The sequence below is a fragment of the Panthera pardus genome, unplaced genomic scaffold, assembly GCF_024362965.1.
Source record: "Panthera pardus isolate Hobbes unplaced genomic scaffold, ASM2436296v1 HiC_scaffold_2, whole genome shotgun sequence".
NCBI lineage: Eukaryota > Metazoa > Chordata > Mammalia > Carnivora > Felidae > Panthera > Panthera pardus.
The window spans coordinates 29,123,659-29,151,531 of record NW_026526765.1 but is presented as its reverse complement, the minus strand read 5'-3'; the positions used below and the strand labels follow the sequence as shown (position 1 = coordinate 29,151,531).

General features: G+C 40.7%; 1 protein-coding gene and 1 pseudogene across 2 annotated transcripts in view; one reads left to right on the top strand and one right to left on the bottom strand.

Moving 5' to 3' along the window:
• Positions 1-27,873, top strand: part of RANBP3L (RAN binding protein 3 like) — a 282,806-nt gene that overhangs the window by 50,087 nt on the left and 204,846 nt on the right. The gene's annotated exons all lie outside the window — the stretch shown is intronic.
• On the bottom strand, positions 680-20,272 carry LOC109260094 (40S ribosomal protein S6-like; annotated as a pseudogene).

The window sequence follows — 27,873 nt, the reverse complement described above, 5'->3', positions numbered from 1 at the left end:
ATTGCCTGGGGAGAGGGTGGGCAAGTGAAGCAGGTTTTTTTTGTGTGTTGGTAGCTCAATTGATAATTCCAGCCAGGCTGGCTGCCCGTACCCTCCCTGTTCCCCCCCATTCCACCTTCTCTCCCGGTTCTGTCTTCAGAACAGAATTCTGTGTACTGCACATAAACGAGCATCGGATAGGCACACACCTCCTTGCTTCAAGTGGGTCCCTTTTTTAATAGAGCTGGCTGGTGCTTTAAAGTCTAACTTTAAAAACAGGTGGATTGAATTGAGATTTATAGATTTCAAGTTGAAAAAAACCTCAGTTTTATTGATAAAAGTAATTTACCAATTGGCATAAAATAAACTGCATGTACTTAAAGTATATAGTTTGGTAAGTTTAGACATATGTATACACCCATGAACTCGTCACCATAATCAAGATAATGGACATATTCATCCCCTCCAAGAGTTCCTTCTTGCCCCTTTGGAACCCATCCCTCTCCCCTCTTCCTGGCCCCTGCCCACACCGCTCCTACACTTCAAGCAACCACAGATCTGCTTTCTTTCCTAATAGATTTGTTTTCATTTACTAGAAACTTATATAAATGGAATCACACATGTGTACTCTTTTTTGGTCTGGCTCCTTTTACTCAGCATGATTATTTTGAGATTTATCTATGTTGAGTGAACTTTTGTTTTGTTTTATGTCTGATCTTATTTATTTGTTACTCTTAGAAAATCTCATTTTTGACTAGACTCAACTTAGAGGTAGAAGCTTCCAGAAAGAACAGCCTCTGTGTCTTGGCAATCTGTTCCCGGTGTTTCTCTTTGGCTTTCTTCATTCTCTTGGCCAAAAGTTTAGTATATTTTGCAGCCTCTTCCTTTTTTTAACCTAGTATGCTATTTCTTCAGAGAGAAGATGTTTGTGTCACATGACATGTGGAGGAACAAGATGTTGAATCTTGGGCACTTTGTTTCTAGGTTTCTTACTGTCTTTGTTTAGGCTCTTTCTCACAATGTACTGGTAGACATAATCTTCTTTAGAGAGATTGAAAAGATTTCTGCTAGCTCTTTTGGGTCCCAGGAGACAAGGCACAGTAATATCAGTGAGTCTAGGAATATCGCCTCCCTGTTTTGTTTTGTTTTTTTTTACAATAATCAAGTTGAGAACACTAAGATTGACATCCACAGTCCAACGTGGAAAAGATTTGCGCTTTCTTTCTTCAGTCCTCCTTGGTCTGTAATGGGAGTGCCCCTTACACAGTAGCAGGCAGACACAGTCATGGGTCAAGACACCATGCCTCAGGGAGAATCCTTGTCTACAGTTCCCACCACTGATTGGGACCATACAACCCTTCCATTCCTCAATCAGAGCATCAGCAGCAACTTCTGTGGTCATATGCTTCTCATAAAAGGTACGAAATTTGCATTTATTGTCCACTTTGATGAGTTTCTGGCAGCCAGTAGCTGGGAAAGAGAGGTTCAGCTTCACCCTGAAGCAGCCGACCACCTCTAAGGTGCCCTGAAAAAGAGCTGTGTTGGGGCGCCTGGGTGGCTCAGTCGGGAGGGCCTCATGACTTTGGTCGTGATCTCACAGTTCATGGGTTCGAGCCCCGCATCAGGCTCAGCGCTGACAGCTCAGAACCTGGAGCCTGCTGCAGATTCCGTGGCTCCCTCTCTCTGTGTTCCTCCCCTTCCTGTGCTGTCTCTCAAAAAAAAAAAAAAAAAAAAAAAAAAAAAAAAAAAAAAAATTAAAAAATAAAGAGCCATGTTGAGTGAACTTTATTAGTCTGTAACTTTCAAAGAATTGGTCCATTTTAAAGTTGTTAAATTTATTGGTATAAAATTTCTTGCTCATTTATTTTTTTAAGTTTATTTATTTATTTTGAAAGAAAGCACAGGTAGGGAGGGGAAGGGAGAGAGGGAGAGAGAGCAAATCCGAATCAGGCTCTGCACTGAAAGTGCAGATCCTGATGCGGGGCTTATACTCATGAACCTTGAGATCATGACCTGAGTCAAAGTCAGACACTTAACTGACTGAGTCATGTGGACCTGGCATAATATTTGTAGAATTTAAGATACATTCACCTCTGTCATTTCTAATATTGTTAGTTTTTGTTTTCTCTGTTTTTTTTTTTTTTTTCTTGATAATTCTATTTGGAGGTTCTTCAGTGTTATTGATATTCTCAAGCAGCTTTTGGTTTCATTGATTTCCCGACTGTTATTCTGTCTTCTGTTCATTGATTTTTGCTCTGATATTTATTCCTTCCTTCCTTCTACTTTACTTTAATTCCTTGGTTTAATTTGCTTTTCTTTTTTTAAATTTCTTTAAGTGGAAGCTGAAGTCATTGATTTGAGAACTTTTTTCTTTCTAATATAGATAGTTACTACTATACATTTATCTCTAAGTACTGCTTTAGCTGCATCCCATATGTTTTGATGTTATTTTTCTTCTTTTTAATTAATTTTTTTTAATGTTTATTTATTTTTGAGAGAATGAGAGACAGAGCATGAGTGGGGGAGGGGTAGAGAGAGAGGGAGACACAGAATCCAAAGCAGGCTCCAGGCTCTGAGCTGTCAGCACAGAGCCTGATGTGGGGCTCGAACCCACAGACTGGGAGATCATGACCTGAGCCAAAGTCCGACACTTAACTGACTGAGCCACCCAGGCTCCCTATTCTTTTTAATTTTTAAATACTTCCTAATTTCTCTTTGATTTCTTTTTTGGCTCATAAGTTTAGAAGTTTATTACTTGTACACTTTAAATATATACAATTTTGTGTCAATTAAATAAAACTGTTAAAAATGTGTATTACTTAGTTTCCAAATATTTGGGAGTTTTCCAGATCTTGCTATTATTGGTTTCTAATTTAATTCCACTGTGGTCACATGAAAAGATGCTCAATGTTGCTCCTCATCAGGGAAATACAAATCAAAACCACACTCAGTTATCACCTCATACCAGTCAGAGTGGCCAAAATGAACAAATCAGGAGACTATAGATGCTGGAGAGGATGTGGAGAAACGGGAACCCTCTTGCACTGTTGGTGGGAATGCAAATTGGTGCAGCCACTCTGGAAAACAGTGTGGAGGTTCCTCAGAAAATTAAAAATAGACCTACCCTATGACCCAGCAATAGCACTGCTAGGAATTTACCCAAGGGATACAGGAGTACTGATGCATAGGGGCACTTGTACCCCAATGTTTATAGCAGCACTCTCAACAATAGCCAAATTATGGAAAGAGCCTAAATGTCCATCAACTGATGAATGGGTAAAGAAATTGTGGTTTATATACACAATGCAGTACTACATGGCAGTGAGAAAGAATGAAATATGGCCCTTGGTAGTAACGTGGATGGCACTCAAGAGTGTGATGCTAAGTGAAATAAGCCATACAGAGAAAGACAGATACCATATGTTTTCACTCTTATGTGGATCCTGAGAAACTTAACAGAAACCCATAGGGGAGGGGAAGGGAAAAAAAAAAAAAAAGAGGTTAGAGTGGGAGAGAGCCAAAGCATAAGAGACTGTTAAAAACTGAGAACAAACTGAGGGTTGATGGGGGTGGGAGGGAGGGCAGGGTGGGTGATGTGTATTGAGGAGGGCACCTTTTGGGATGAGCACTGGGTGTTGTATGGAAACCAATTTGACAATAAACTTCATATATTGAAAAAAATAATAATTCCACTGTGGTCAGAGAAATACTTTGTATGACATGAATCCTCTTAAATTGACACAGATTTGTTTTGTTCAGAATATGGTCTGTGTTCTGCATGCAATTGAAAAGAATGTGTAGTCTGTTGTTGTGTGGAATGTTCTAGAAATGTCAAGATGATAGTGTTATTCAAGGTGTCTGTATCTTACCTGATTTTCTGTCTACTTTTCCTATCAATTATTGAGAGATAGATAGTGAAATCTGCAATTATAATTATAGATTTGGAAAATTTGTTCTAAAGTTCCATCAATTTTTTGTTTCATGCATTTTGAAGCTCTGTTATTGGATACATTCATTTTTGGAATTGTTATGTCTTCTAGAAGAATTGACAGACTCCTTTATCATTATGTAATGAGCTTCTCTAACCCTGGCAATATTCTTTACTTTAAAAACTGTCTGATATTAAAATAGTCACACTATCTTTGTTTTGATTAGTGTTAACATCGTACATCTTTTCCCATCTATATTAGTTTCCTATTGCTGCTATAACAAGTTACTACAAACTTAGTGGCTTTAAACAACACAAATTTGTTATGTTATAGTTCTGGAGGTCAGAAGTCCAAAATCAGGTTTGTTGGCCTAAAGTCAAGGTATCATCAGGTTTGGTTCCTTCTGGAAGCTCTGGGGAAGAATCCATTTCCCCGCCTTTTCTACTTTCAGGATGCTTTAACTTAGGGCCCCTTCCTCCATCCTTACAGCCAACAGCATAGCATCATTATATTCCCCTTAATTATCTCTGCTTCCATTGTCACATGGCTTCTCTGGCTCTGACCCTCTTGCCTCTCTCACATAAAGACTCCCATGATTACAATAGGACCACTTGGATAATTTCCTCATCTCAAGATCCTTAATCACATCAGTGAGATCCCTGTTTCCATGTAAGGTAATGTGAACACAGTTTCCAGGGATTAGGATGTGGTTATCTTTGGGGAACCATTATTCAGCCGACCATGCCATTCTTTTCCTTTTAACCTATTTGTTTCTTGTATTTAAAGTAGGTTTATGGTAGGCAGCAGGTTCTTTTTTTAAAAAATTCTTTTAATTATAGTGTTTAGGCAATTTATGTTTAATGTAACTATTGATAAAGTTGAGTTCAAATCTTCCCTTTGCCATGTTTTCTACTTGTCTCTTCTGTTCCTTGTTCTCTTTCTCTTCATTTGTGCCTTTAGTCTGCTATAACAAAATGTCACAGACTGGGTAGCTTATAAACAATACAAATTGACTTTCAATGATTCTGGAGATTGGAATTCTGAAATAGGGTGCCTGCATGACTGAGTGAAAGCCTTCTTTCCAGTTGAAGACTTCTTGTGTCCTTACCTGGTAGAAGTAGATAGAGATATCTCTAAAGTCTCTTTTCTAAGGGCACCAATCCCATTCATGAAGGCTCTGCCCTCATGATCTAATCATGTCTCAAAGGTCTTACCTGACAATACCATCAACTTGGACATTAGGATTTCAACACATGAATTTTGGAGGGATACATTCAGACCATAGTATGCCCTTCTTTGGGATTAAGTATCTTTGATGATTGCATTTTAACTCTGGATTTGGATAATGGCTATAAATCTGTTGTATTTTTTTAGTGGTTGCTTTGTGGTTTATAGTAAACATCTTTAACTTACCACAATATATCTTCATGTGATATCATACCATTTCAAATACAGTATTAGAACCTGATTCTGGTGTACTTTCATTTCTTCCTCCTGATCTTTGCACAATTATTATTTACATTCTACTTTAAATACATTATAAACCTCACAACAGGTTTTTCCCCCCCTTAAAGTGAATTATCACTCAAAGAGGTTTAAATAATAAGGAAAAAATATTTGATTTATATTTACATAGTTACACTTTCTAGCACTCTTGTGCTGGTAATGTCTTCTTTCAGCTTTTATATCTCTGAAAAAAATAATTATTTCACACTTTTTAAAAAGATATTTTTGATGGGTATAGAATTCCATTTCGTTACTTTGAATACGTGCCCTAGTCCCTTCTGACTTGCATTCTTTTCACTAGGAGTCTGATATAATTATCTGATAAATTATCTTTGTTTTTTTGCAATAGGCCATATGATGACGTCCCTACATGCTTTTTTTTAAAGACTTTATTTATTTATTTATTTTGAGAGAGAGAGAGTGGCATGTGCACACAAATAGGAGGGGGGCAGAGAGAGAGGGAGAGAGAGAATCCCAAGCAGGCTTCAAGCCCTACCTGGGGCTCGATCTCACAACCAGAACCATGAGATTATGACCTGATCCAAAATCCAGAGTCTGATGCTTAACCAACTGACTTAATCATTTAATCATTTCTTCTTGTTTCTTATACTTGGATTTTGTTGAATTTCTTAGATCTGTGAGTTTATAGTTTTCATTAAATTTCTGACCATTATTTCCATTATTATTATTATTATTATTATTATTATTATTATTTCTTCTTCCTACTTCAGGAGCTCCAATTCCCTATATATCAGGCCGCTTGAAGTTGTCCCAGATCTCACTGATGCTCTGTTCGTCTTTTTCTTCAGTCTTTTCTCTATTTTTCATTTGAATACTTTCTATTATAATATCATTAAGTTTACTAATCTAAAAGTATGATCCTTTTGGGTCTTTTAGATTTTGTTAGGCAGGATCAGAGCAGTTTTTAGTTTAGGGCTAATTTTCCGCCATTACTAAGGTAAAACTTTTGGATATATGCTAGCTGACAACTCTGAATTACAAGGTTTTCTTCTCTGGTTTGTGGAACCAGGAACTTTTTTTTGGCATTGTGTGACCTTTGGTTATTCCTTCTACTCTCATTGGATATCCCCTCCCCCCCAACTTCAGCCTGCCTCAGGGTCATTTCCTGACATACAAATGTTGCTCAGCACTCTACTGAAGACTTGTGAGTCATCTGCAGATCTCAAGAGCTCTCTGAGTCCTGTTCTCTCCAGCAGTCTTCCATACAGTCTCTAGCTATGGGGAGACCAATCCTCTCAGACTCTCAGCTCTGTCTCCTCACTCAGGGATGATGCTGGCTCTAGTTAGGTTTTTCCTTTCTCTTCCACATCCTGGAAACTGCTCTAGGCAGTAAGATGGGACACATGTAGATTCATTTCATTTGTTTCTCCTCTTTTAGTGTTCATTGTCTTTCAATACCTGATGTTTAATGTCTTGAAAACCATTGTGTCATGCATTTTGTCTGGGCTTTTTAGTTGTTTCAGGTGAGAGAATAATTTAGTTCATGACATTTCATCTCAAATCACAGAAGTTCTGCAACCCTTCACTTAATTTTTTTTAAAAACTATTGTGTTTATTCAAGTAGGGATTCTACAATTAGATTTTAAGTGTGTATTTCCTTGATTAAGGGCCTTTCAGAGAATCAGGTAGCTAGAACCTGAGAGGTAAAATAAAAGATATCATTTCCCAAAATGCAAGTGAAGTGCCTCTGAAATAAAAATGGAAGTCATTTAGAAATTAGAGTACTGTTTATAAGAATTAATGTAGTCATCTACATTTATCTACCTATTACATAAATATTGAGAGATAATTATCTGATTCTCATGTTTCTGCATTTCTTTATTTTGGACTATCTTCTCAAAGATGTTTATGTAGCAAACAGCTTGGAAGTTAGAGATAGAATCTTGTAGAGCAGAAGACAAGATTGCCTATAAACCTGGTATAAAAAAGATTTCTCCCGCTGGAGCCAAGGTCAGGCTTTTTGCTTTGTTTGCTTTTTGGCCATTATAAAGGATTCAGGTTCTGTAAACTCCTGTAAAGCAACCCAATGCAAGTGTGGGTGTCACTTGGTCATCTTTTCATTGCCTGTGGGAATTTGGGCCTGAAAGACTGGTACAAATATTTTGATGCTTATGCCCTTTGCTGTGCTGTGAGTAATAAAGTCTTTTGTCTCTGACCCAGGAATCTCATATCTTCTGCCAGCATCCATGGATCTGTGTAAGGTTAGTTTGTTTGCTTGCAAAGAGGGTAACATACCAGATTCTTTACAGAGTTGACAGTGATAAAGAGCATATTTACCTAGGCTGCTGGCAATTTGACTATGTTTCCTTATACCAACAAGAACCAAACTTACAGAAAGTGGCGGAGATGGAGGGACGAGGACTATATGGGAGGAATCAAGATGAGTGGCAGCTATGGTATGACCATGTTCTGTGGCTTATAAGAAGTAAAGCATCATAAAGAAGTAAAGTAAAACACCAGGTGGTGTTACTGTATTATACTTATTAAGGGATCTGAGGATATTCAGCTTGGAGAAGGGAAGACTAGGCAGAGCAAGATAGCCATAATCAACTATGTGAAGAATTTTGAAATAAAGAGTAGAAGTATGTTTACTTATTAGTGAGACCTAATCCTCTTTCTAATCTTAGGTGGGTGCTGCCCCTATAAGAGATGTAATCCACAGTTAGTGGGAAAGGAACTATTGCCAAAGACAAATCTCATGTGCATATCACCAATAGGCATTCTGTTTAGGATAAGAAAGATAAAAATGTACAAGTTCAAAGGAAAGAATCCCCAACCTTGGGCAAAGGGCCAAGGTGGGGCTTCAAGGGGTTACTCCTGTTTTGCTGTCCTATCCCCTCTGGCCTTACAACTGCAGTGTCAGACTTCTTACATCCTAAGGCTTTCTTTCCTTAGGTGAGAAGTGCCTGAGGCTTTATTTAATCTCCTACACCCAGCAGTCTTCAACCATGACTGATGAAAACTCGTTCATAAATCTTCAGCTCCTTTGCATCTTGGGTTTGGTAGCTTCAAAGCACACGTTCTAACTGATTTTTTGTGTTCCCAACTTTATGCTCCAGTTACTTCCAGCAGAAATGGACTCTATCATGCACTGTTTATTTGCTGCCTTCTTTTTCCTGTCTCATTTCCCATCTCTTTACTGGAATCACCTCTCCCCCGCCCCCTCCCCCAACTCCTTGTACTTGAATCTTTTTATCAGGATTTGTAACCAAACTAAGCAGGTAAAGGGAAGGGGATATGGACACACTGAAATAATTACATTTGACGAACCATCCCACTAAAATTTGTACATCAGAAAGTTGATAATCCCCTCAGTGAGGCTCTGCAGCTAAACTGTAATGCAGTTATTGGCAAGAGGAATGGGTTTTTTAAATGTCCCTTAGGACATGTCCCCTTTGAAGGAGAAAAATGTCCTGAAAACCGTGGTGCAATGCCTGCTCAGGAACATAAAACAGATGTCTTTAAAACCCTATCAGTGAGGTTGGGAGTCCAGAGGGCTTTGATGGCTCCAGCCTTGTGCTTTATTTGCTTGCAAGATATTTTACATTTGCCAGAGCTTCTGGGGTTGCCATAGTATTTGTAAACAAAACTCTGTGGTCAACAGACTCTGGGGTGGTACAACAATGCTAAGGGAAGTTTGGGGAAGGCAGGGTGCTCTTGCTGGGAAAGAGTCTTGAAAAATGACATCTTGAAAAGGTCATAGAACACAAAGCAATGGAACTGGCTGCCTCCAAGATTGGGATCAGTCACATCGACTCGGTTCACTCCCTTTCTTTCCTCTTCTGGGTTCTTCTCAGCAGATGCTTCCATAATGATGGGAAAGAAGTTAAAATCATATGAAGAAATTTCCCAGGTGCCGTGGAGGGTGTGGCGAGAGAGACCTCTGGGTTTCTGATAATTAATAATCAAATCTCTGCTGAGGAGCTCATAACTGCCTGCTATTCTCTCTTCTTTGAAAGATATTAGTTGCACAAACATTTATCACACAATTGCAAAATGCTGAACTCTGCAACAGATAGTGGGGAATATAAAGATGATTAAGATACAGCTCCTGTCCTCAGGAGGCCCCTGACCAGCAGGGGACACTATAGGGTGATGAATACGATCACAGCAGCACCATTCACAGTGGTCAGCAGAGGAGAGAGTGGGTAACTTGGTGGTGGGTTGCATCCTCCTTGGAGGGCAGGGTGGGCCAGAGACCATAGGTTTTACTGAGTATTTACTATGTGCCAGGCACCATTCTAAGTATATACATGTATTAACTAATACCAAACTGCACAAGTACTTTTATCCCCAGATAAGTGAACTGAGAAGTTAAGTAACATGCTTAAGGTCACACAGCTACGCCAGAATTCAGTGCCCCAGACTTTACAGTCTTAACGACTACATGGTGCTGCAAAAAAACCATTTCCAGGGCTCAGCATAGGAAAAATTGATGTATATTAGTGATCTTTTTCTTTTTAAAGTTTATTTATTTATTTTTAGAGAAAGAGAGAGTGCATGCAGGCAGGGGAGGGGCACAGAGAGAGAGAGAGGGAGAGAGAGAATCCCAAGCAGGCTCCATCCACACTGCCAACACAGAGCCTGATGCAGGGCTTGATGTCATAAACCGTGAGATCATGACCTGAGTTGAAATCAAGAGTTGGACACCTAACCAGCTGAGTCACCCAGGCACCCCAAAGTTTGTGATCTTTAACACGTTTTACAGGTGCTCTGGTGGACTATAAACTAGAGTCCCAGATGTGAGACTAGGATCTAGGATTTCCCAGGGCATTAGAGTCCCTATCAGCAAAATGACCACAAAGTTCCTATTTCAGGAAACTGCTTCTAGAACCTGTTTAGAAATCCCTCTTCTCCCGGGGCGCCTGGGTGACTTTGTCAGTTGAGCGTCCAGCTCTTGATTTCAGCTTGAGTCATGATCTCAGGGTCATAAGATCAAGCCCCACATCAGGTTCTGCACTGGGCACGGAGCCTGTTTGGGATTCTCTCTCTCTCTCTCTCTCTCTCTCTCTCTCTTAAAAAAAAAAAAAAAGGAAAGAAAGAAATCCCTCTTCTCCCAAAGATGGCGACTAGGGTTCAGGCAGGCTGCCAGAGGTTTATGCATTAAAATGCAAACACGACAGGATCCTGAGAGTATAAAGAACAGCTTTATACTGTTCTTTATACAGTATAGAGAACAGTCCATAAGTCTTCCCAGAGCCAGATCATTGTCATTATCTTGATCAAGATCATTATCTTGAAAACAGAGACCCTTAAGAGTTTTGGAGCAGAAGAGTCCCAAACAGGACCTAGTGTGCTAGGGCTGGCCTGAGGCAGAGCCAGAAAGAAGCCATTTTGCAGAAGGAAAAATGCCTAGAAAGAATGAACATATACGTAATCCAGAATAAGCTTTGTGATGATGGGGAGATTGGGTGGACCCCAGGCAAGAGGAGTCTCGATAAGAGCAAACAGAAATGACTAAGAAAAAATGGGCTTCTAATACCTAGGTGGTGAATACTCTGACTTGGCTGACTTTGGTTTCAATGAGGAGACCTGGGCCAGAGTGGGAAAGGGCCTTCTCCTTCAGGACCAGGAGGAGCTAGAGGAATGACCTCAGCCTTTGCTATAGGTATAGAACTCAGGTGTGCTGGACAGCAAGACAGTAACCTGGAGGGTAGAGGCCTTGTGCCTGGCAGGAAGAAGGAAGACAGAGAGAGCCTGGATGGACCTGTTTAAACTCTAGCCAAGCTACTGAGTAACATGCCACAGTGTTCAACTGTTCTCAGCGTGAAATTTCCTCATGCTGTGGCAGAGTTCATTTGGGATCTTGAGCTGACTGCATGTGCTAGACTTTGAAGGGCTAGATTCAGAGAGGAGAGGAAGAGGGGAAAACTGGCCCTGGACATGCTTGTTAATAGAGAATGCCTTCTACCCTCCTTCCTTCCCTACCTTAATTAAGAAAAAAAAAGTAGTAAAATGCACATAGTTTTAAAGGTCACAGAGGTCTATAAGATTAGTTAGGAGAGGGGCACCTGGATGGCTCAGTTGATTAAGCATCCAACTTCGACTCAGGTCATGATCTCACAGTTTGTGAGTTCGAGCCCCGCGTCGGGCTCTGTGCTGACGGCTAGGAGCCTGGAGCCTGTTTCGGATTCTGTGTCTTCCTCTCTCTGTGCCCCTCCCCTGCTTGTGCTTTCTCTCAAAAATAAATAAACATTAAAGATTAGTTAGGAGAAAAGCAACAAATTGTATAACATGACTGTCCTGGGAGGGACGTTGGGGGTCTGGCTCTAAAATATAGTCTTCAACCAGTCCTGTTTATTTCAGCTACCCTGTCTAGCTCCCCTCCTTCTAGAGGTACGTGCTGCTAATTTCCAAAACTTTTGAGGATTTCTTGGTGCAAACCAAATTGTTTCTCAGCTTTCTGGTTTAGGGAATACATTCATGTATTTTCTGTCTTCCAAATTTTTGCTCTTAGTTCCTTCTATCATGGACTAGTGGCCTTTTAGATTTATTAAATTTTTTTAATGTATTTTTTTAATGTATTTCTGAGAGAGGGAGAGATGGCACGAGCAGGGGAAGGGCAGAGAGAGAGGGAGAAAGAGGATCCGAAGCAGGCTCTGTGCTGACAGTAGACAGCCTGATGCGGGGCTCAAAGTCACTAACTGTGAGAGATCATGACCTGAGCTGAAGCGAAAGCTCAACTGACTGAGTCACCCAGGAGCCCTGGCTTTTTAGATTTATGTCTTAAGAAAAAAATAACCCTTTATTGGCATTTTTAAGTGTATTTTGGGAGGAAAGTAGACAGTTGTGTTCCATCTGCGGATTTTGTCAGAAGTAACTTACTTCGATTTTTTAAATCTTTATTTGGTGACTATGAAAAATCAACTGTATGAGTCACTATGCGTGGGAGTCTCTCTAGTTGGTTAGTCAGTCAGTCAGTCAGTCAGTCTGTCCATCAGTGTCTTATCCCATGCCCAGGGATCCATCGTCTGTGTTATCACAATGCTTTTGGCTGATCTTGGTTTCAAAAGAGATATTAAATCAGATGGGAGGTGGGAGGGCAGAAATAAGATCACCTCATCATCTTTTAGGAGCAAATGGTAAATGCCTAGGCTCTCTTGTATTTTGAAGCAAGCCTTCCTCACTGATTATCTAGATCCATACCTGAAGATTCATATCATCAAAGAGACAAGCCATGGAATCTCCAGGATGTAGAGTAGTGGGGATAAAGCTATCCATTGGATAGATGCCTCCAGCTGGAGACCCAACAGGAATCTCCCTTCCCCAGGGCACCTGAGTGGCTCAGTTGGTTGGGTGTCCAACTCTGGATTTTGGTTTAGGTCATGATCTCACAGTCACAGAGCCTGCTTGGGATTCTCTCTCTCCCTCTTTCTGCCCCTCCCCTGTTCTCTCTCTCTCTCTCTTAAAATAGGTAAATAAACTTAAACAAAAAAAAGGAACCTCCCTTCCCACATTGATAAACTGACTCTCTGTTATCACTTAGGCAAAGCCAATGAGTGGTGACAAGAAAGGGGAAGCTTTTGCTTCAATATATTGGAGAGAGCAGAAATTCTCATCTGTGTGCTGACAGGAACTTAGGGAAAGGAAGAAAATGCCTCTACTCTCACATTTTCCATTACCAATGGCTCCTTGTTTGGGGACACAAATATACTTGAGCGAGGACTACATTATGTGCCCTGAAGGGTCCTAGTCCATAGTGGACTCTTGGTGGTCAGTCTGCAGGTCCCGCAGGCATAGGATCCAAGAAGGTAGTGGGGGAGGGTGCGGGGAGTAAAGATGCCAAAGGAAACTTGCCTAGCTTCCCAGGTGTGTTGACAACTGGCAGGACCTATTAGGTGTCCATAGTACCAGGGCAGGGAAGCTTTTCTTTGGGGCAGTGGCATATGTGATTTGATTCACAGCTTAAAGAAGTGGAACCCCAGGAAGCAGCACTTAGAATACAGCTTCTCTGGACACTAGCATTCCTTGGCTTGTCTTAGCCCCTCATGCCATGTGCCCCGCTTTAGAGCTTTCACTGCCAAGACTTGGAACAGCTTAGGATTGTCCCTTCTCAATGAGTCAGTCCTTCTCAACAGCCACCAGGAAGTTCAAGCAAGAGTGTTCATAGGAGCTGGAGTAACACTACCCGGGACTTATCCTCCATTCTCTGAGATCATTCCAGAGATTTGGGACAGCATTTCCCATGGAGTAGCAAGACTGGAGGAACAACGGAGGGTGCTAGTTAAAAGTGAATATCCCAGGACTCACCCCAGGTTTTCCAAATAGATAATTTCTTGAGTTAGAGGGGACATGCCTAGCCACATTCATTTCTTAGAAACAGAGTTCTCAGTTAATTCTTCTATATGCTAAACATTTGGGAAACTTTAGGCTGTTTTCCAACTTGATAAAAATCTCCTATGTTTTAGGCTTCTTCCCCCAAGATTTGATCCAGAGCATCTGGAATGGAGTGTGGGACTTCGTATTTCCAGCAGGTATCCCATGTGATTCTTACCAGAAAAGTTGGAGAAAGGCTAAGGGATGTAGGAGTAATGAGAGACAGGCCCAGGTCTTCTCTGCCTGGCTAATCCTCAGAATTACCTGAGGAGTTTAGAAAAGGTACATACAGGTATCCCTTACTTTTCGAAAGTTCACAATTGCACCCCCTTGGTGTTTATGAAAGACCTACATTAGTACCGTATTTGTTTTTGCTACCTGGAAGAAATCCAGAGATGATTTGCACTTTTATGATAAACAACAAAACCAAAAATAGCGTTGAGCATTTATTTCACAGCAAGTCGTTACAGAGGCAGTGCACCCCCAGCAATGAGGGTGGCTTCGCCAAGCTCCTTCTCTGGTAGCTATACTTAGTATTTCAGCATCAGGCTACCAGAGCTTTGGACTGTGCGAGCATCTGTACTTGAGCTCTATTTATTTTGTGTATCTGTCAGCAAACTGTGTCCTAAGGTATCAAAAAAGCCTAAGGGAGGTTATTATTTGGATCTAGGCACTAAAAATTTTCCATATAAATTAATGATACTTGCTTCTTCACCTTACACCATTTTGGCTTACCAAAGATTTCATTGGAACATTCTACTTTTGGACAGTGGGGGAAATGGGTACATTTAGCCCATTCCTGATGACCGATTCAGTAGGTTCTTATCCATATAAGTATAATTATTATGCACACACCTGGGCTAGAAGTACCACCTATGCTCTCCGTCAAGCTGGCCCGGTTTCCATGAATTCCATGAATGCTTCCAGCAGGAAGCATTTGAAAAGAGTGTCTTTTCTGGAAAAGGAGTTCACTCAAGAAATGATGATGGAAGTTTACAATTGGAAATGGAAATGATGGAGATGATGATGCCAATTTACAATTGACATAGCACTTTTGCGGGCTTTATCGAGTTTGATTGCCACATTGTATGGTTATGACGTAGATATTTTTACTCTGTTACCTTATGGATGAAGAGCATGAAGCTCAGAGAGGTTCTATAACCTGCCCAAAGTCCCACAGTTTGTGTGGGAGTAGGTGTGGGAGCAGCAATTTGTCTCTAGTCCCATTTAAATAAGTAGATGAGGCAAGAAAATTAACAAAGGAGTATTTGCCCAAGGGATTGGGGTAGCATTGGTGTGGGTCTCCTCTGTGGGTGAAAGGCTCTGTGGGGCTTGGCCAGAGGAGAGGAGGAAACAGTTATGATGCTAGTGTGCTCACTTTTATTTGTTCCTGGTGCCACTGGTAGCCTTCGGTGGGATGTTGCCATTGAGGTCTCCCACTTCTCTGTCTCCCAGAGTCAACATGACCTAAACTGGCCTACACTCTGCTGTGGCCAGACCGAAGGCCACACTGCAAACCTTGACCGAGGGCATGGGGAGTCAGGGCTACACAGCTTATTTTTCTTTATACAAAGGCTGCTGGCCCTTTGAGGACTAGTCTTTGTTGTCATTAGCTCCAGTGAATGTGACCAAGTGGACCTACCCGCCCTGACCATAACGACAGTGACATAACAACCGCTGACATTTCACAACTTGTGAAATTCTCCAGAAGTTAGCAAGCTTTGTGAGAGGTGGACTTCTTTTTCCTGTGGCTCATCATTGGAACCCCCACCAAACAACTGCTAGATAAGTATTTATTAACAGGAACAGGGACTCTAGCAAGATCCTGTGCTAGGGCCTAACTCACAAGGGTTAAGACCAAGGGATAAGAACACCCTCTTGTTCACATGACTGAGACTGGATTCCATTGGACCCCACCTTGTAGTCTTATTCACAGGAGAACAATCACATCCATCCCAGCCCTCGAGGTCCTGGGGGGAAGCAAAAGGTTCAGAGAAGAAAGAGGGACAGAGGCCTCAACACCCTGCTTGTTATCTGAGCATAATTTGCTTGCTGTTGTAATGAAGAAGAAAACAAGAGGAAGGGGTGAAGTGTGAATAGGAGCAGGCTGCAGAGTGATCCAAGAGTGGCTGGCTCCCTGGAAGGTTCGATTGTATTGGCCTGTGTTTCACTGGCTGCCAACTTATTCTGATCCAAAAATGGCATGGGATTGTTGGCACTAGAATCCTCCTTACCACACACTAGGAAATAATTCCAAATAGTTGGAGCAAAATGTGAGGGTGAGGTTTGGGTAGGTAAGGGGATAGAAGGAGCAGAAGGGTGCAGGGCAGTGAAGGAATTCAGAGTCCGGAAGAGACCATATTTGTTTTCCTATCTCTTTCATCAGTGAAGTCACAGGCCCTTGAGTCGGCATGACAAAGGGAAGAATGAGGGTAGAGGCAGAAAAAGAGAGTGAGAGCAGAAGAAGAAAAAAATCTGTAGTAAGGAAACTGACCCTGAGGAGAGAGAAGGACGTGGCTCGGCTTCTGGGCATGTCTTGAGTGGATATGTGTGTGCACGTGAACACACACACACACATTCACACACACCTACCTCTTTGCCAGCTCCAAGCCTGCAAGTTAGCCAAGAATGAATTTTTAGATTACTCATCTTAACCATCCCCTTTTATTTTATTTTGAGTTTTTTTAAGTTTATTTATTTATTTTGAGAGAGACAGAGACAGCGTGAGCAGGGAGGGGCAGAGAGAGAGAGAGAGAGAGAGGGAGGGAGGGAGGGAGGGAGGGAGGGAGAGAGAATCCCAAGAAGGGTCTGTAGGGTCAGCACAGTGCCTGACGAGAGACTCAAACTCACAAAGTGTGAGATCATGACTTGAGCCAAAATCAAGAGTCAGATGCTTAACCGACTGAGCCATCCAGGTGCTTCACCATCTTTTAAAGTATAATTAGCATTAGGAACATTTTTTTTGCCTTTATGAGTCCTTTCCCTTAAACCACATTAATGTATTTGTATCACATTAATAGATAATTTCATGTTTACTTATTTTTTTTAACCTCACAGCCACACTTCTGACCTCTAATTGAACGTAAATACTTTTCATGGGCAGGCAAAGTATCGTTTCATTTATTTCCTACTCCACACCCCAGAGAACCTGCATGCTCCTCAGCATATGTCACGTGATTCATAAATGCCTAATTGGTGACATCTTCACAGGAAGGAAAGATTCGTGGCTTTCCTGGGTGGTGTCAGCCAGTAGCTGGGCTTGGCCAGGGCCCAGTAGCAGTTCCGCCAGGGTGATTCTTACTCTGTATTCTGGAATGTTCAGCCTACTTTACAGTCACTTGGTCCCACAAGTTTCAGCATCTTTTCTCATGGTGAACCTCCCAACCCAGCATGGCTGTAGCTTGGAACCCTGCTATATGACTGGCCTTGAGATGTCCTTTCCAGGACCATATTCTCAGTGACACAGTATTCTCACACAGTACTTCTGGTACTTCGGCTAATCTGACTTCTTTGGCTGGGGCCCAGTGACGGCCTCTGTAACCCTGTTTCTGAGCCAAGGAAAGTCATGTTATAGCAAAGATCTTGTGAAACAAGAATACCCAACTACTCTTTGAAAAGAATTTCAGAAAATTCTGAGTCAAGCTTGCCATCTGCTGAAACTTTTTTTTTTCACCAGCCCCACCCACATCGATTAATGAGATCCCTAATCCACTCAGAACCTCATCCCAGCCTCCTCTCCATCTCCTAAGGGAGAGGGAACATTCACCTGCTTGGAGTTTATACTGCAGAGAATTCCTAAGGAAACCTAACAAAAGGTAAATGAAAGGAGAGGCTCAGGCAATTGGATCCTTTCAGACTCACCACTGAAATTCTTCTAACCCAGGAGACGGCCATATTGGTGCCTCTACAGAGGACATGGAGAGACCAGGGTTGTTGGTTCTGGGAAATGAAAAATCCCAGTGCTGCTGGGAGAAAGCTGAGTCAGATTGGCTAGAATCCTGCTCCTAAAGATTCTGGCTCAGTAGGGCTGAGGCCACCTGGGAATCTGATGCAGAAAGTCTATAGACTGTGCTGTGAGAAACCCAACATTTGTAAATCCCAAGGGCAGACGTTGGTCCTCAGCTCCTTCCATCACCCTCACTGCCATCACTACCACCATCTAGGAAATATTTATCATCTGATGGCCCAGGTTCGACTCACTGCAAAGCTAGCACATTCCTTGCTAGACCACATACAATTCCAGGGACCCCAGCAGCTGCAATATACATGTATGCATGTGCACCTGAAATACGGTAGTGAGACTGAGGAACTGAACATTTCATGTTATTGCTTTTTAACTAATTTTAGTTTAAATGTAAATAGCTACATGAGTCCAGTGTCTACCATGTTACATAGGGCAGAATTAGAGGCAGGGAGGAAGAACCTGATCAGCTCCTGGCTTTGGATCAGGTCACTGTTTCCAAAATCAACCCATTGGAAAGTACCAAGTCTAACAGCTGGGAGAATCTGGACATACTTAGAATAACTTGGATGATATGTGTGAATTGACCATTTCTCCCACCCCTCCCAGTACACAGCATGGTATGACCTTGATGATCACCAACCTCCTTCCACTCATGGAGGTCCTATACTGGAAGGGTTATGTTGCCTTTTTCAGTAATCCTAGGAGAGCAAGGATGGGACTTTGTGCTACTGAGAATGGGGAAAATTGAGGGTGATAATGAAGCCAACCCTTTGCGCTACTATAGCTGAATTGTTTGACCAAACCCCAGCAGTGTGGTATAGTAGGGAAGGGTCTGGGCCCCAAAGCTGGAAGCCTGGGTTGAATCTTACCTCTGCCACTTGACATCTGCATAACCTTGAGCAAATTACTCCTTAAACTTCAGTTTCTTCCTCTGTAGAATGGGGATGATAACAATAGTTCCAACTTCATGAAGTTGCAAAAGTTTAGCAGTTCTTATATTCTTTAGTCTTCTGACCCTTTTCCACTCTGAAAAACTGATGACGACCCCCCCAAAAGGACATTTTTTGAGTTAAATCTCTACATAGTATTAGAAATAGAAATAAGAACATTAAAACATATTAATTGATTTAAATATAAAACCATTACATATTAGCATAACTTATTTTTGTGTTATTTTCTGAAACAAAAGTAGTGAAAAGTATGACATTGTTTCACATTTTTGCAGATCTCTTTCATGTCTGGCTTAAGAGAAAACAGCTATGTTCTTATCTCTGTGCTTCTGTGTTCCTTCTGTGGAATGGTTATGTTATGTTTACACTGTGTTGTTTTGGTCAAAGTATATGGTGAAAATTTGGCCTCACTCGGGTTTTTAATTGGAAAAGAGAGAAGTATTTTTATAGTGTTTTCAGATAATTGTGGGGCTTTTTCTTTGCTACGTAAAACTTGAAAATCGAATGGTTTTTAAAGATTAATTGCAATGTGGAATCTGAAACCATCAAACTTTCCATATTTTTCACACTAAAATCTATTGTTTTAGCATGTACTTTTAATGCATCTTTTACCCATGAGTAATTTCATAATATCATGAATTAGTCACTTGGGAAATATTGGCTCATTAAGTTATGCTGATTTTCCAAATGTTATATTTTATTATGCAGTATCAAAAAAGCATAGTTGATAATCTCACCTCCAATATCATCAGAAGTTTTTAAGTATTGGCAATCTTCTAGGACAGTAGTGTTTGCATTCCTCTTGTGGCCCACAGATCTTAGGTTTATCCAAAGAGTAAAACAAGATGAAGATGGCAATTAATGACATTGTATTTTTTTTAAGTTTATGTATTTATTTTGAGAGAGAGAGTGAGTGCAAGTGGGAGGGGCAGAGAGGAGAGACGGAATCCCAGGCAGACTGCACCAGTGCAGGGCCTGATGCAGGGCTTGAACTCACTGACTGTGAGATCATGACCTGGGCTGAGATCAAGAATCAGACACTTAACCAACTGTGCCATCCAGGCACCTCTAGGGTTTTTTGTTTTTGTTTTTTTAATCTCTCTCTGATTGTTGTTTTTTTCCAGTAATCAATTTTGTTATATTTGGTATGTTTACATTTTGAAAAACCTTATGGGAAGATTGTCCATTTTTTATTCAGTAACCCAGGATATTGGAGTACATACTTCTGTCATTTCTATACAGTCCAGAGATGAAGGATTCAATGAAGAATAATCAGATTTATTATAGAGGATATCTTGGCACATAGTTAGAATGATTTTGACTTCCATGTAGAAAAAGAAGTAAGATGATTTGTTCAGTAGCTAGGTAGGTGCTATGCCCAAAACTTTAGGCATAACAAATCACCTCAGATCTAAGTGGCTTAGTACAAGGAAAGCATTTCTCATTTCTTGTGCTTTCTGTAGGTCAGGAATTTGGGAATTGCGCAGCTGGGCAGTTCTGGCTAGGGGGCTGTATAAGGTTTCAGTCAGACGCTGGCTTTCAGCAGGAGGCCCCAGTCCTTCACCATGCAGACTTCTCCATAAGGCTCCTTGAGTGTCCTGATACATGCCGACTGGCTTCCCCCAGAGCAAGTGACCCAAAAGAGGGTAAGACAGAAACCACATGTCTTTTATGCCATAGCCTCAGAAGTCACATGTCATTTCTGCAATATCCTATTGGTTATACAGATCAGCCCTTTTTAATGTAGAAGAGACTCTACAAGGGTGTGAATATGAGGAGAGAATTGTTGGGGGCCATTTTGGAGGCTGACTATCACAGGCTATTTTAGGTATAGGGTTGCCTTTTCCACCTGTAGAGGCTTTATCTAAGCTTCATTACCAAGGACCTTACAGAATACCTATTCAGGAGCATAGAAACCCACACAACTTAGTGTCAGACCAGGGGACCCATTTCCTAGTGAGGGAGATTGGGAGCAGGGCCATGATAATGGGGTCCATTTTTGTATCGCATACTGCACCATCCAGAAGCAGCTTGTGTCTTAGGTGGCACCACAGTCTTCTAAAATTGCAGCAGACACTCCAGCTCAGAGCTAATACTTTGGGATGATGGTCTGTCATCATTCAGCATGTGGTATGTATATTAAGCATAAGCCTCTATATGATGCTGTGTCACCAACAAGAACAAATGGGTCTAGGAAACAAGCAGTGGAAACAAGAGTGGTCTCACTGGTGATTTTTATGTTTCTTGTCCCTTTAAGTCTATTTCTGTAGAATTGAAGGTCTTGATCCCCAAAGTAGGAACATTTTTGCAGGGTACACAGCAGGGTTCCCATTGAACTACAAGTTACAGTTGTGTCCAGGTTCCAGTAGGCAAGAAGGAAGTCCTCATACTGACAGTGGTAATTTACTGTTAGTCTAGGTCCTCTGAAAAGCAGACATCATGGCAGGATTAGACATGTAGGGATTTTATTGGAGCAAACGCCAAAGGAAGAAAATGAATCATGTGAGGTTGGGAGAGTGGTCAGACTGTGATGCAAGTCTGATCCGAAGGAAGTGGAGAGGAAACAAAGGTTGGGTAGGAGGGTCCTAGACCGCTGTGCAGTCTTCAGAAGTCTCAACAAGGCCACTGGGAGCCCTTAACCCAAAGTCAGCCACCAGAGGAGTCCCATGTCTCCCAGGAAGGGCCACCATAGTATCCCCACAGTGCCCATTCATTGGCCAGGAGCAGCCTGTGGGAAGTGCAGCCTCAGATTTCAGAGCCAGCACCTGGGGCCCTTGGTCAGTTACACTCCCTATAGTTGGAGTTCTGCTGAGTGCATTCTCATGGCTGCCATACTGATCCTGGTTCACAGGAAATGGTAAGACTGCTTTTATACAAGGAGGAAATGAGGAATGCCATGTATAACCTCCTGGTGCTTCCTTGCCTCATTACAACTGTGAATATATGAATATGTGTGCATATTATGTGCATAGGATTATAAGAGCAGGAAGAAAAATATGGGAGGATACAAATTAACTTGTGAACATGGCATGGAAGATAATATTGATTTGTTGATGGAAGCCATTCTTGATCCCCTTTTCCACAGCCACTTTCCAGTCAGGGATGGCCATGTGACACAATTCTGGCTCGAGAGACATAAGCACAATTGTACTGGTTGTCATGTCTCCACCCCCCCCCCCCCCCCCCAACACTGGCTTCCTCATCAGGATATGTGCTCAATGCATGAAGCTGGAGCAGCCATTTTGAGGCAATGAAAGAAAGGCCAAAAGGATTGCCAGCAGTAGAGTATCTTTAGAACTCATTATGAGAACAAACTGGACACCTATGTTTTACTCACAGTAAATATGTATTCTATCATATAGGATACTTTTGGTTATGTGAATTCATGTGGTGAAGGGGTAAGTCAAGGCTTAGAAAAGCAAATATAAGTAAGACCCACTTAAAAAAATCATACATATGATCACATGTAATCATTTACATGCATAGGTCTATATATGTTTTGACAGATGTAAAAGCCAATAAAATGATTAAATATTAAAAAAGTAATAATGTCAATTTAATCTATTTTTAAACTTTACTGGCATATAACTTATATATTTAAATTTTCATTATTTTAGTTATACCTTATTTAAACATTTTTAATATAGTACATATTTTTTCTTTGCCAGATCTTGATTTTACTCATCTTAAACAAAACAAAAACAAAAACTTAGATTCTGTAGACCTTCTTTACTGTTTATTTTCTAATTCATAAAGTCTTTCCTTACCTTTGTCATTTCTTTCCTTCTACTTATTTTTGGGATACTGTGTTCATTTTCTAACTCTTTGAGTTGAATGCTCAGCATTAATTTTTAGCTTTTATGTATTTATTTTTGTATGTAATAAATCCTGGCCAAAACATGAATGTTGGTCTAACGCAATTAGTGATGGGCTCCCATTTTCTGTCCAGCCCCTATTCTTAATCAGGAGGCAGATTGAAGTTCTCATCCTCTTTATAGGTGGGAGAGGGCTGGGCAAAGGTGAAATGGCAGGCAATGGAGACAGGAGGTGGGTCCTCAGCCAGTTACTCCCCCCAGAAGTCTTGTCAGTAGCAAGCTCCAGTAGATGATCACCACCAGGTGGTGCCCAACCTCAATGGGGACCATTCAAGAAAGGGGATCTCTAGATCTCCTTGCCCATGGACTTCTTTTTCTTTTCTTCTTTTTTTTATCCTTTCTTTATCTTATTGTATTGTTTTTATTACACTATTCCTCCTTATGTTTCAAATATTTTACTGGTTACAGTAAAAGTTTTATCGTGCATACTTCACTAGTTATTAAATCTTTATTTGTTTTCCTTCCCCAAATACAAGGATTTAAGATACCTCCTCACATTTCCCACGCCATTGTTCTTCAGTATTTCCTTTAACTTGCTTTTGGCTCTTCCAAATTAGCTCTTATTTTTGTTACTGTTGTTTCAACTCAATGCTCATTTCTCTGCTCATTTGTTCCCATTTATTTTAAGATTCAACTTGTGTTTCTTTCTAAAATACATTCAATTAGTAGCTTTTCCAGCAATGGATGTCAGGGATAAATTTCTTTAGGCTTATTTTTAAAAATACCTTTATTTCATCCTCATTCAGGAACAACAGCTTAGTTGGGTATAGAAGAGAAACTCTTCTATTTTTGCTACTGATAATTTTGTGGTCAACCTACTTGTCATTTCTTTTAGGTTTTCTGTCTTTTCAGGAGCTGTTAAGTGTTTTATTTGTTTGTTTGTTTGTTTAAAAGTTTGGCTCCAGGGTGCCTGGGTGGCTGTCAGTTAAGCATCTGACTTCGGCTCACATCATGATCTCACTCTTCCTGAGTTTGAGCCCCACATAGGCTCTGTGCTGACAGCTCAGAGCCTGGAGCTTGTTTCTGATTCTGTGTCTCCCTCTCTCTGACCCTCCCCCATTCATGCTCTGTCTCTCTTTGTCTCAAAAATAAATAAATGTTTAAAAAGATTTTAAAAGTTTGGCTCCAACGTGTGTATCTGTATGGCTTTTTTGTTTATTTTCTTTTATGCTACTTGGGACTCAATGGCCTTCTTAAATTCTGGAAAATTCCCTGCTATTATTTCTTTGAGTTTCCTCAAACCCCCTTCCCTCCATTCTCTTCTGTAATTTATATTTGATTTAGATTTAAAAATCCAAATATATCAGTCAACTCTCATGGTTTCTTAAACTCTCTTTGATATTTTCTGTTCTTATTTTTCTGTGTTTTATTCTGGATGATTTTCTCATCAATCTACGAGTTCACTAGTTCTTTTTAAGTGCATCTCCTCTGCAATTTAATTTGATTTAAAATTTTTAATGATTTTATTTTTCAGTTCTAGAAGTTCTACTTGATTATTACTCAAATTGCTCACTTAAATTTTTGAGTCCTTTCATTTTGATTTTTGTTGAGCTTTCTTTTATCACCTCAGTTTAAACATACTTATTTTGCTGTGTCTTTCAGGTTATTCTGTTATTTTAGTTCTTCGGCTTATTATTCTTCCATGTGTTGTATCAGCTGATACTCTTCCCTGATACATTTTCATTATGTGGTTAGTACATTTTTACTGTAAGCTTTTACTTTTCCCTTTGTTAAGAGTTCCATTCACCGTGGATTGTGGATAATTCTTTACACAGCAGTTTTGTATTTATTTCACTCCAGGTTCCCATGGTTTACACTAGCTTAAATTCATACCCCATACTCAGGTTTGGGATTTGGGTTTGGTACTTTTCACAAGATGAATATTTTTTCCCACTTGAGCCCAGAAAAGATAACTTGCTTCCTTGTTGTTGCTCTGGACAGTAGACAGAGTTCTTGAAGTACTCCATTCAAGTCCTGGGAGGATTTTTGGAGTCTCAGTTTTAATCAAAGATCTCAGTTTCAGCCTGAACAGCCTCCAGGCCAAATTTACTGTGGGACCTGTATCCAGTTCTGATTTTTTCTTGGTCCCTTACATGTCAGCTGGAGCCCCACGTCTCTGGTTTTGAATTTCCTTTTGTTTCTGGCACCCGGGAACTGTCTTGGCCTTTTTGAAGCTGTGCATTTTAGAGTTTTAAAATATTTATCCAGCATTCCATGTATTTGTAGTGGGGAGGAGTCTTTGTTGTCAGGCTGCCATTTTACCAGCACTGAAGGCCTTCCATACTCATGTTTTGGTTATGCATTTCTCACTTAAATTAATCTGGACAAATTCCCCTGATCTGATCTCACACCCCAAAGAAGTTGGATGAACCAGGAACATAGAGTGGCCTACTTGAGTTTCCTTTTCCATTTCATTTGCATTATTTCTCAGAAACAATCAAAGAAGGATGGAGCTGGGAGGGACCTCTTATCTGTATGCTCATTATCAGATGAGGAAGCAGGGCCTAACTGGAACTCTGGATTTTGGATTCTATGTCTGGAACACATTCAAATTCGCTAGCTGGAGCTGAGTGTAGAAAAAGGGGCTCTGGACTTGGACTCAGAAAACGGAGATTTGCAGCCCAGGTTTGCCACCTAACAGCTGTAGGATCTTGGATAAACCACTTAGCCCTTTGAGACCCAGTATGTTATCTTTTAGATAGAATAGAGGCAGAGTACATGGGATTTTTGATTCAGCAAGTGTGAAAGGTTTTGGGATGTAGTAAGCATTAAAGAATTCTTTCTTCCTTATGGTTAAGATACCCCCATACCCTCTAAGAAATATCTCTTTGCAGCTGTTCGTTTTCACAGAATCTGCCTGGAAAAAGCAGATTTATCAAACTGAAGGTGTAAAATTGGGAAACAGGAGGTTATTTTTCTGTTTCTCTTTTTTTCAACTCCTGAAACTTCGTTCCTAAAGGCTAAGCAAATCTGTCTTAAAGAGTTATATACAGGCTATACAATTGTTAGTGAAGTCATTGCAATCTTAAAGTGATTTTCATTTAAAGTTTCACATTCACTGGTTTCCCATTCATTGGCCCATGGCTTTCTTGTGGTGATCACAGAGTGGATTCTACACCAGGGGTTGTTAGCAAACTTACTCTGTAAATGACCAGATAGCATATATTTTAGGTTTTGAGGGCCACAAATGTTCTCTGTCACATATTCTGGTTTTGTTTACAGCCCTTCAAAAATATAAGAAACATTCTTACATTGTACTGTACAAAAACAAGCCATAGGCTGGGTTTGGCCCACGGGACTGGCTGTAGTATGGAAGCCTGTTGTGGACTGACATAGCCTTCTGACCAAGTCCATGAAGACTTGACTTCAGCAAATCTCACTCAGCGCTTAGGGGCATTTAGCCTAATTACCCTACCAAGTTTGTGCAACCATCCTTTGTCTTGCACCCTCTTTGTCCTCTACCCCACCAGCTCCTGATTTTTTAGACTAGTTTCCTAGAGGAAAGAGAAGGACCGCTCATTGGATCACTCGTTGATTGGATTTCTATCCGTCCAATCAATGACTTTTGCTTTTTGATCAGAAAGTGATTTCCTAGGTGGTTGAATTAATGCTTCTCAACATTTTCTATGACATGGCACATTTGGAAAATGATAGTAGTTTGTACAGCTCAGGACTGTGGGATTTGGGGTGGGGTGGGGGGAAGTGAACAGAAGAAGGTTGAACATGTCCAGAGACAACTCATGTCCAGAGACAACTGGGCTTCAGGACTCCAAATGCCCCAGGAGATCTGACGGGGTCAATGTCTCAGCAAAGCTATCAGGAATATAGCAAAATAGTGATAGGCATAGTGAACTTGGAAATCAATCCCATATTTAAATCCTGGCTTTGCTTCTTGCTAATGATATGACCTTGGCAAACTTTTTAACGTGCTCTCTCTTAATTTCCTCCTCTGTAGAATGAGAATAATAATAGAAGTACCTATTTGATAATGTCTATTTTCATATAAAAATGTGTATTATATATCCATGTAATGCCCTTAGCAAGGTGCTCAGTTATTAATCCTAAGTAGAACGCATTCTTCTTCTAAGTCAACAGTAATTTTGCATTAAATGAATTTTATTTATTGAAGAAAGTCTCTAGGAACTAATAACTTCTAGCCCTTTGAACTTTAGTTTAAACACTAAATAGTTTAAAAACTATTGTTTTTATTATAAAATTTTTTTTTCACTTTGTCTTCCAAATTTAAGCCTTTGTGGCCTGCATTTTTTTTTGTGAATCTATTTTTATTGTTCAAACACTCAATGTCAAGGAGTTCTGGCCAGTGATGTACAGAGAACACCATGATAAGTAGCAATCTTCAGTTCTTTCAGGCCAGGCTCCCTGCTTTCTAGACACTTATGTACAGCGATCCAGAAAGAGTTAAGCAATCATATAGGGTAAGAATTAAACAGAAAGTATGAGATGATCTGAAAAAGTCTGGCACATGGTGTGGGTTTGCTATATATCGGATAAACACTTTAAGTAAAACTTTGGGTTGAGGAGTGAGCCTTTAGAGCCAGCAATCAAGTCATTAATAACCACAATTTGCCAATGGATCTGCAGCGGAGCCACCTGTGGGTAATCAGCCCTTGACCATGCCTAGAGAATGTATCCTCTGTCTCTGAGGCAGCCAACCCTTCCAGGGCTCCTGGGATACAACTGCCGCCATAGCAGTAAGAGAGCAACAGTGTCAGGAAGTGAAAGATCACCTTACAAGTGGAAACCACAGGAATCCTGGGCAGGCAGAAGTAATCAGGAAAGTTGTGTTTTGGCAAGGTGACATGGGTCAGCTCTCCCGGCCTCAAGAAGAGTGCTCTGAGATCCGTGTGACTTTAATCACATTCAATCACTCTGTGGTTATGGGATGGCTGGTTGCAAAGTGTTCACAGTGCATTTTGCTTCATTATGCCTAGTACTTTGTGGGGGTGAAAAAGCAATGAAGAGTTCATTCCTTCACCTAAGACCCTAAAATTGGATGGTAGGTCAGACTTGACATATATACAGCAGTTAAAGATACAAGTGATGGGGCCCCTGGATGGCTCAGCAGGTTGAGAGTCCAACTCTTGATTTTGCTCATAGTCCCAGGGTCCTGGGATGGACCCCCACGCCAGGCTCTGTGCCACGTGTGGAATGTGCTTAGGATTCTTTCTTGCTCTCCCTCTGCTCCTCTCCCCCGCTTGCATGTGCTCTCTTTCTTAAATAAGAAAATATTTAAAAAATTTTTAAAATTAAAAATTAAGATTTTTTATTTAAAAAATAATTTAATTTATTTTATTAAATTTTTATTTAATTTA